Consider the following 6421-nt stretch of genomic DNA (forward strand, 5'->3'; position numbering starts at 1 on the left):
TTTTTTTTATTAAATTGCAGGTTCATCCCTAGTAATATTACTACAAGGATAATCACCAAAGCCACCAGAAAGCTTTATGATGGCCCTTATGCGACTTGGAGTGAATTCCCATTCTCGCTAAAGGAGCAAATTTTCAATCAATTTAAGGTATAAATATTCTTTTAAGCAGTACAATTATTTATATTTATGATATTTCCATCTAAATATGTATTATAGAATATAGCATATACATACATATATATATATATATATATATATATATATATATATATATATATAGACACACACGCACGCTTCGTAGTACTATTCATCCCTTGTATTACAAAAGTGTTAACGGCTAACATTTATATTATTTATTTAGTAAATACAAAAGTGATTTTTAATTTTAACCAATGGTGACCTAAATAGCGACCAACTTTGCTCGCTAACATACATAATTTTAAATTAGCGACCCAAGTTGGACGCTAAATTTAAATCAGATTTATTTATCTTTCATATAATTTTTAAAATATTAACTGGGTCCCAGGTTAGCGACCAAAGTTGGTATATATTCTACTGAGCGACCAACATTGGTCGCTAAAGTTGAATTATATTTATTTGTATTTTATAATTTTTTTTAAACAAAATTATAATTATTGAAATTTTATAACTGGGTCCCAAATTAGGGACCAAAGTTGGTCTCCATCTGTTTACTCTTTATATAGCAACCAACTTTGGTCGCTAATTTTAAATTTTATTTATTTATATTTTATTATTTTTTAAAAATAATGTTATAATTACTAAAATTTAATAGGTGGGTCCCATGAAGCGACCAACGTTGGTCGCTAATCTGAGTAATTCTTTGACTAAGCAAGTCTGACCAGTCCGGTCAACAGTTTGACAAAATTTTCGACCAATTGGCGACCAACGTTTGTCGCTAATTTATTTAAAATTATTATTTTATTATTTTCACCAGTTTAGCGACCAACTTTGGTCGCTTTTCTTGACAGACCAACGTTGGTCGCTAATGTTTGGTCGCTTTTTGCAGGAATTCTAGTAGTGTTCGTGGGCCCGGTCCAGGGCCGGTTCCTATAAAAAAATTATTTAGCCAGGACCGCTAAGTCCATTTATTTATGGGAAACTTACACAAATGTCCCATATAAATCTCAACTTACCAACCTCTAGCCATTAGTCATAGACTTACCAAAACTAGCCAACAAAAATTGAAAACCCAAATAATAGGGTTCTTTCTATCAAAGAATCACATGAAAAAATCACCTTCCATATTTTTAAGCGTGATTAACAACATTAGATACAAGACGGAAAGGAAATTTCATGGACTGGGTAGCAAATAAGGTGATGAAATATAAAAATCTATACAATATTCCAAAAATCTAAACAAAACAGGAACTTTTTCAATGGGTATAGTTGAACTTCATTGAAGATATATAGATAAGTCAATATACAAAATTTGAGGTAGATTGGAGGTGATTTGGACTAGTTTTGTATCAAAATTCTTAATTAAATCGAGTTCAAAAAAGTCTTATGCGACACATGTATCAAACATGTATCACGCATGTATCTCACACACAGGTATACATGGATATACACGTGATACACAATTGATACAAATATGATACATATGTGATACACATATCATTTTTTTTTATGTTCAGCTTTTACTTCGAATTTTCAATTCAAACCACCTCAAAACTTCACCAAATCATCCCAAAAATGAGATTCAAGCTCCTTAAGTTGTGCCCAATCTATTCTAATAACACCCACTCAAAACAAAGCAAAAATTTGATATTTTTTTGCTATAAATAGCTAATTGACTAATTTGGCTAATATTAGTAATATTTTATCAATTGCCCAATTTTTGTAATAAGCTACTTATAAATGGACATAGCTGGTAATTTTCCTTTATTTAAGGACCGGCCCTGGGTCGGGACTGCGGCCCACGAGACCAGTCCAGTTAGCCCATTTAGGGCCCGGACGGTTCCACATGCCACCCCTATCACTGGCATAATATCTGACACTGTGTACATTCATGGAAGTCGATCACCCATCTCATATTGACTAGGTGTCTCCAGCACAATACCGTGTGATTTGGACAATTTTGCTAGCAATCATAATCCCACTCGAGGAGACCCAAATCATGGATGACTATTTAAATGCGCTATTTAATATAGTTACGATCATATAGTCCTACACCAGCACATGTAACTTTGGATATTTGACCCTCCTTTGCGAGTATCTTCTTATTTATCTAATAATACTCCCAAAATATGTTCATATCATTTGGCACCTTTCGCCCTTTTCAAATTTGTCACGACTCAAATCCTACAAACGCAGTCATGATACCTAACCTAATTACTAGGAGAGCTAAAATTCAAAATAATCATGAAACGAGATAATATAATAATGTCTTACATCCATAATATAAATAAAGTACAATAATAAATATGAGACAACATGGAACACCACATATAACCGCTTAAGAACTGGTAGCACAATTCATGAATCGTGTAAAAGGAGTAACATAACATTACAACTGTCTGTCTCAAGTACATATACTGTCTTGAGTAAAGAAGAACAAAAGAAAGATAGAAGGTAATTAACCCCAATAGCTACGAACAAAGCAAGATAGCTCACATCAAAGTCTCCTAAACTCCTAAGCGCTCTCAGATGCTCCACTAGTACTGAAATCTGAATCTGTACAAAAATATATAGAAATATAGTATGAGTATTCCCACACGTACCAAGTAAGAATTGTTAACTTTTCCCCTAATAAAATAGTGAAGAAGTCTTAGTCAAAAACACTCATTACATTACCTGTGCAGTTAATAAGTATACCTAATAACAAAAGAAAAGCATGAAAACAATGTATAAGATGTACCCAATCTAAGCATGTGATATAATGCATGATATCCTTGAATAGTAGGACCGGTGCATATATTAATATATCTAAACGACATATATATATAATCATACACATGAAATAGCATTTGTAAAACACATCAACAAGAGCCTGATACCATTAATGTATGATAAAGACGTAAACTTTATATCAAATCGGCACTCTCCACGTCTCCAACAAACCAACACATATACCACCAAAAGAGAAACATAGTTGGATAGTTCATGACGGATGGATCTATATCCACACACAATATAATAACAGCACAGACCAATCTCTACGTGCTTGCATGGCAGCATGGACAACTCAACGTGCCAATATTAAGTGTGAAATATGCATGTTATAATGCATATCTTTGATGTATGACTAACAATTAACTCATGTAAACTAACATAAATAACATCTATCATGTTAAGCTAGCGTGGACAAAATGCCTATAACATGACAGTAGCATTAAAAACGATACTCAAATAGTCAAATAAAAAGTAAACCAAGTAAAACAGGTAAAGCATGTAAAGCCCTTATTCTACCCAAGCATGAAAATATATGGCATCTACATATGCGATCGTCACCTCTCATATATGTTGCCCCTAGTCGTTTAACATTATAGTTCATCTTTATAACAAACCAACAAGTGACTTGCTATAGGGGAGGTAAGGGGGGGGGTAGGGGGGTGAGAAGTTTGATGTGAAATTTGGGACGTTTTTTTCCTTCCTTTTTCGAATTGAGTCTAAATTAAAAGTAAATTATTTTTGGTTTACGGTAGCATGGTCTAGTTAGTTGTCTTGTCAATTTGTAACTTGTCTAGCCAAACTGTTGAAAAATTAGAAGCTACTTTTTCCAAACGAAAATATGTTTGGCAAGAAGTTCTTTAGTGTCGATCGGTTCTGGATTAGATAAATGCCATAAAAGGATAATGCATAAGGTAGAGATGAAGGTTTATACTGGTGCAACGAACCGTGGTTATTGAAATTGTTCATTCCGTAAGTCTATTAGGTATACTATTTGATATGAATTTTAGTTGGATTTGATATTTACTTCACATAATTGATCTAAATTTGCTCGAATTGTTATATTATAAGTAAATGTTGCTTTTGTTGTGAGGGTTATCATAATGATTCATCGCATTTTTTCCTAAAGATGCAAAGAAAAGGTTCTTCAACAAGTGAAATGATGTTGGACAAGGAGGAGCTTGAAAATATTTTATTTTGTTTTTGTCTTTTTTTCATGTTTATACGCGATTACAATGTATTCTAGAGTGTTGTATACTTTGTGTAACGACTTGACTGGTCGTTTTGAGCATTTACATTCAGTTTGGTAGTTTGAGGTCAAGAGTAGCTTCGTATGGTATATAATAACTTGCGTGTATCGTCGGCTTTGGATTTGGAGTGGTTCGGAATTGATATAGAAGGATGATCTCACTTAAGAAGCATGAAGTTGAAAGAGTTGACCAAGTTTGACTTTTGTGTATATGACCTCGGATCAGAGTTTTGATGGTTCCAATAGGTACGGATGGTGATTTTAGACTTGGGCATATGCTCGAATTTGCGTTTGGAAGTTGCTAGAAGGTTTTGACTACAATTGGCAAAAGTTGGATATTTGAAGGTTTGACCGGTAGTTGACTTCAATGTTATCGGGTTCCGATTATTATTTCAGAAGTTGGAATATTTTCGTTATGTTAGTTGGAACTTGTATGCAAAATTTGAGGTCATTCCAAGTTGATTTGATATGGTTCGGCACAAGTTTTGGAAGTTAAAAGTTCAATAATTTATTAAGCTTGATTTGAGGTGCAATTCGTGGTTTTGATATTGTTATGCGTGATTTGAGGCCTCAAGTAGGTTCATGTTATATTTTGAGACTTGTTGACATGTTCGACGGGGTCCCGAGGGGTTCCGGTATATTTCGGATTCAATTTGGGACAATTTTCCTTCATGTTGTGTTGCTGGTATCTGTTGTTGCTAATGTCCTTCGCGATCGCAAAGGACTGATCGTGATCGCGTAGTGTGTAGTTGGAGTTGGGTATTTCTCTTCTTTGCGTTCATGAGGGTCGTGTTCGCGTAGCTTTATGAGGCTTAGTCATCGCGTTCGCAGTGGTATGTCGCTTTCGCGTATAAGGATCTGGGAGCTGGTGGTGTCTTTTTCGAGTACACGTTGTCTACATCGCGTTCACATAGGTTCGATTCAGCTGTGCATCGCATTCGCAAGGTAAGTGTCGCGAACACGATGGGTAATCTTGCAGGTAGTGAAGTTTGTGCTTCGCGATCGTGAAGCTAGTCCCGCTATCGCGAAGGGTTTACCTGGAGTAGATCTATTAGTACTCTATTTAGAAGGTTTTGGTTATTTTATCATATTTTGAGTTATAGAGCAAGGATCTGAGCGATTTTGGAGAGCATTCTCACTGCATGGATTAGGGTAAGTATTTTTCACTCTGTTTTGATTATTTTACATGATTCGATCTTCGATTTTGGCATTTAATTTGATGAATCTGAAAGAGAAATTGGGAATTTAGTCTAAACTTTTCTAAAGTGAATATTTGAGATTCGAACATCGATTCGGAGTCGGATTTGAGTGAAATTAGTATGGTTGAACTCGTTTTCGAATAGTTATTGGAATTTATGATTTCTGTCAGATTAAAAGGTGCGGGCCCGGGTTGATATTTTGGTTGACTTTGAGTATTTGAATAATGACTCGGCCTTTATCATTTGGGCTTGCTTCATATGGCATTATTTGATGATTTTGAGTTTCTTTTGGCTAGTCTTGAGTCGTTCTTAGGTTGATTTGAGCGGGATGGCACTTCTAGTGTATCGATTTAACTTGTTTGAGGTAAGTCTCTTGCCTAGCTTTGTTGAGCGAATTTTTTCTACTAAATGATATTGGTTTCCACATGCAGGAGTGATGCATATACGAGGTGACGAGTGTATATGCGTGTCCCATAATTTTCCATACTCCGGAGGAGGAAACTATATGCTTTCTTATGCTTTGATGAACCTGGTGATTCTTTGACTTATGCTTTATTTAACTCTATGATTAATAAACTCAATTAATTGCGTTAGAAATCAAGTTTAAACATATGACATCTTAAAGAGGATTAAATGTGTTGTTTTTGGATTGTTTGTATACTTAATTGACCGCAGCATCGTGAACACCCATTTATACCTGATATTCTCTTGCTACCTTAGTTTCTTTATCCGTTATATGTGTGAGGATTGGGGCCTCAGGGCTATGTTTGTGTTACATCCCGTACCTTAGCATTAGGATGTGCCGTACTAAATCCACATGAGTTCGAAAGGATTATGTCTATTAGGAGGTTATAGACGGTTTAAGACATTATTATTATGAGACCCTATAAGTTTACAACTTTGATACCGTTAGATATTATGTTAATATGATATTTTCTTGTAAGTAAAGTATTTTAGTAAAAGTTTTATAAGTATAATTTTATTTTGGCACTGTTATTTATACATTCTCGATTTCTGGAGGTTCAATTTATATAGGAGCGTATTGGTATTCCTGTTTACATTT

This window comes from Nicotiana attenuata, unplaced genomic scaffold (assembly GCF_001879085.1).
Source record: "Nicotiana attenuata strain UT unplaced genomic scaffold, NIATTr2, whole genome shotgun sequence".
Classification (NCBI taxonomy): Eukaryota; Viridiplantae; Streptophyta; class Magnoliopsida; order Solanales; family Solanaceae; genus Nicotiana; species Nicotiana attenuata.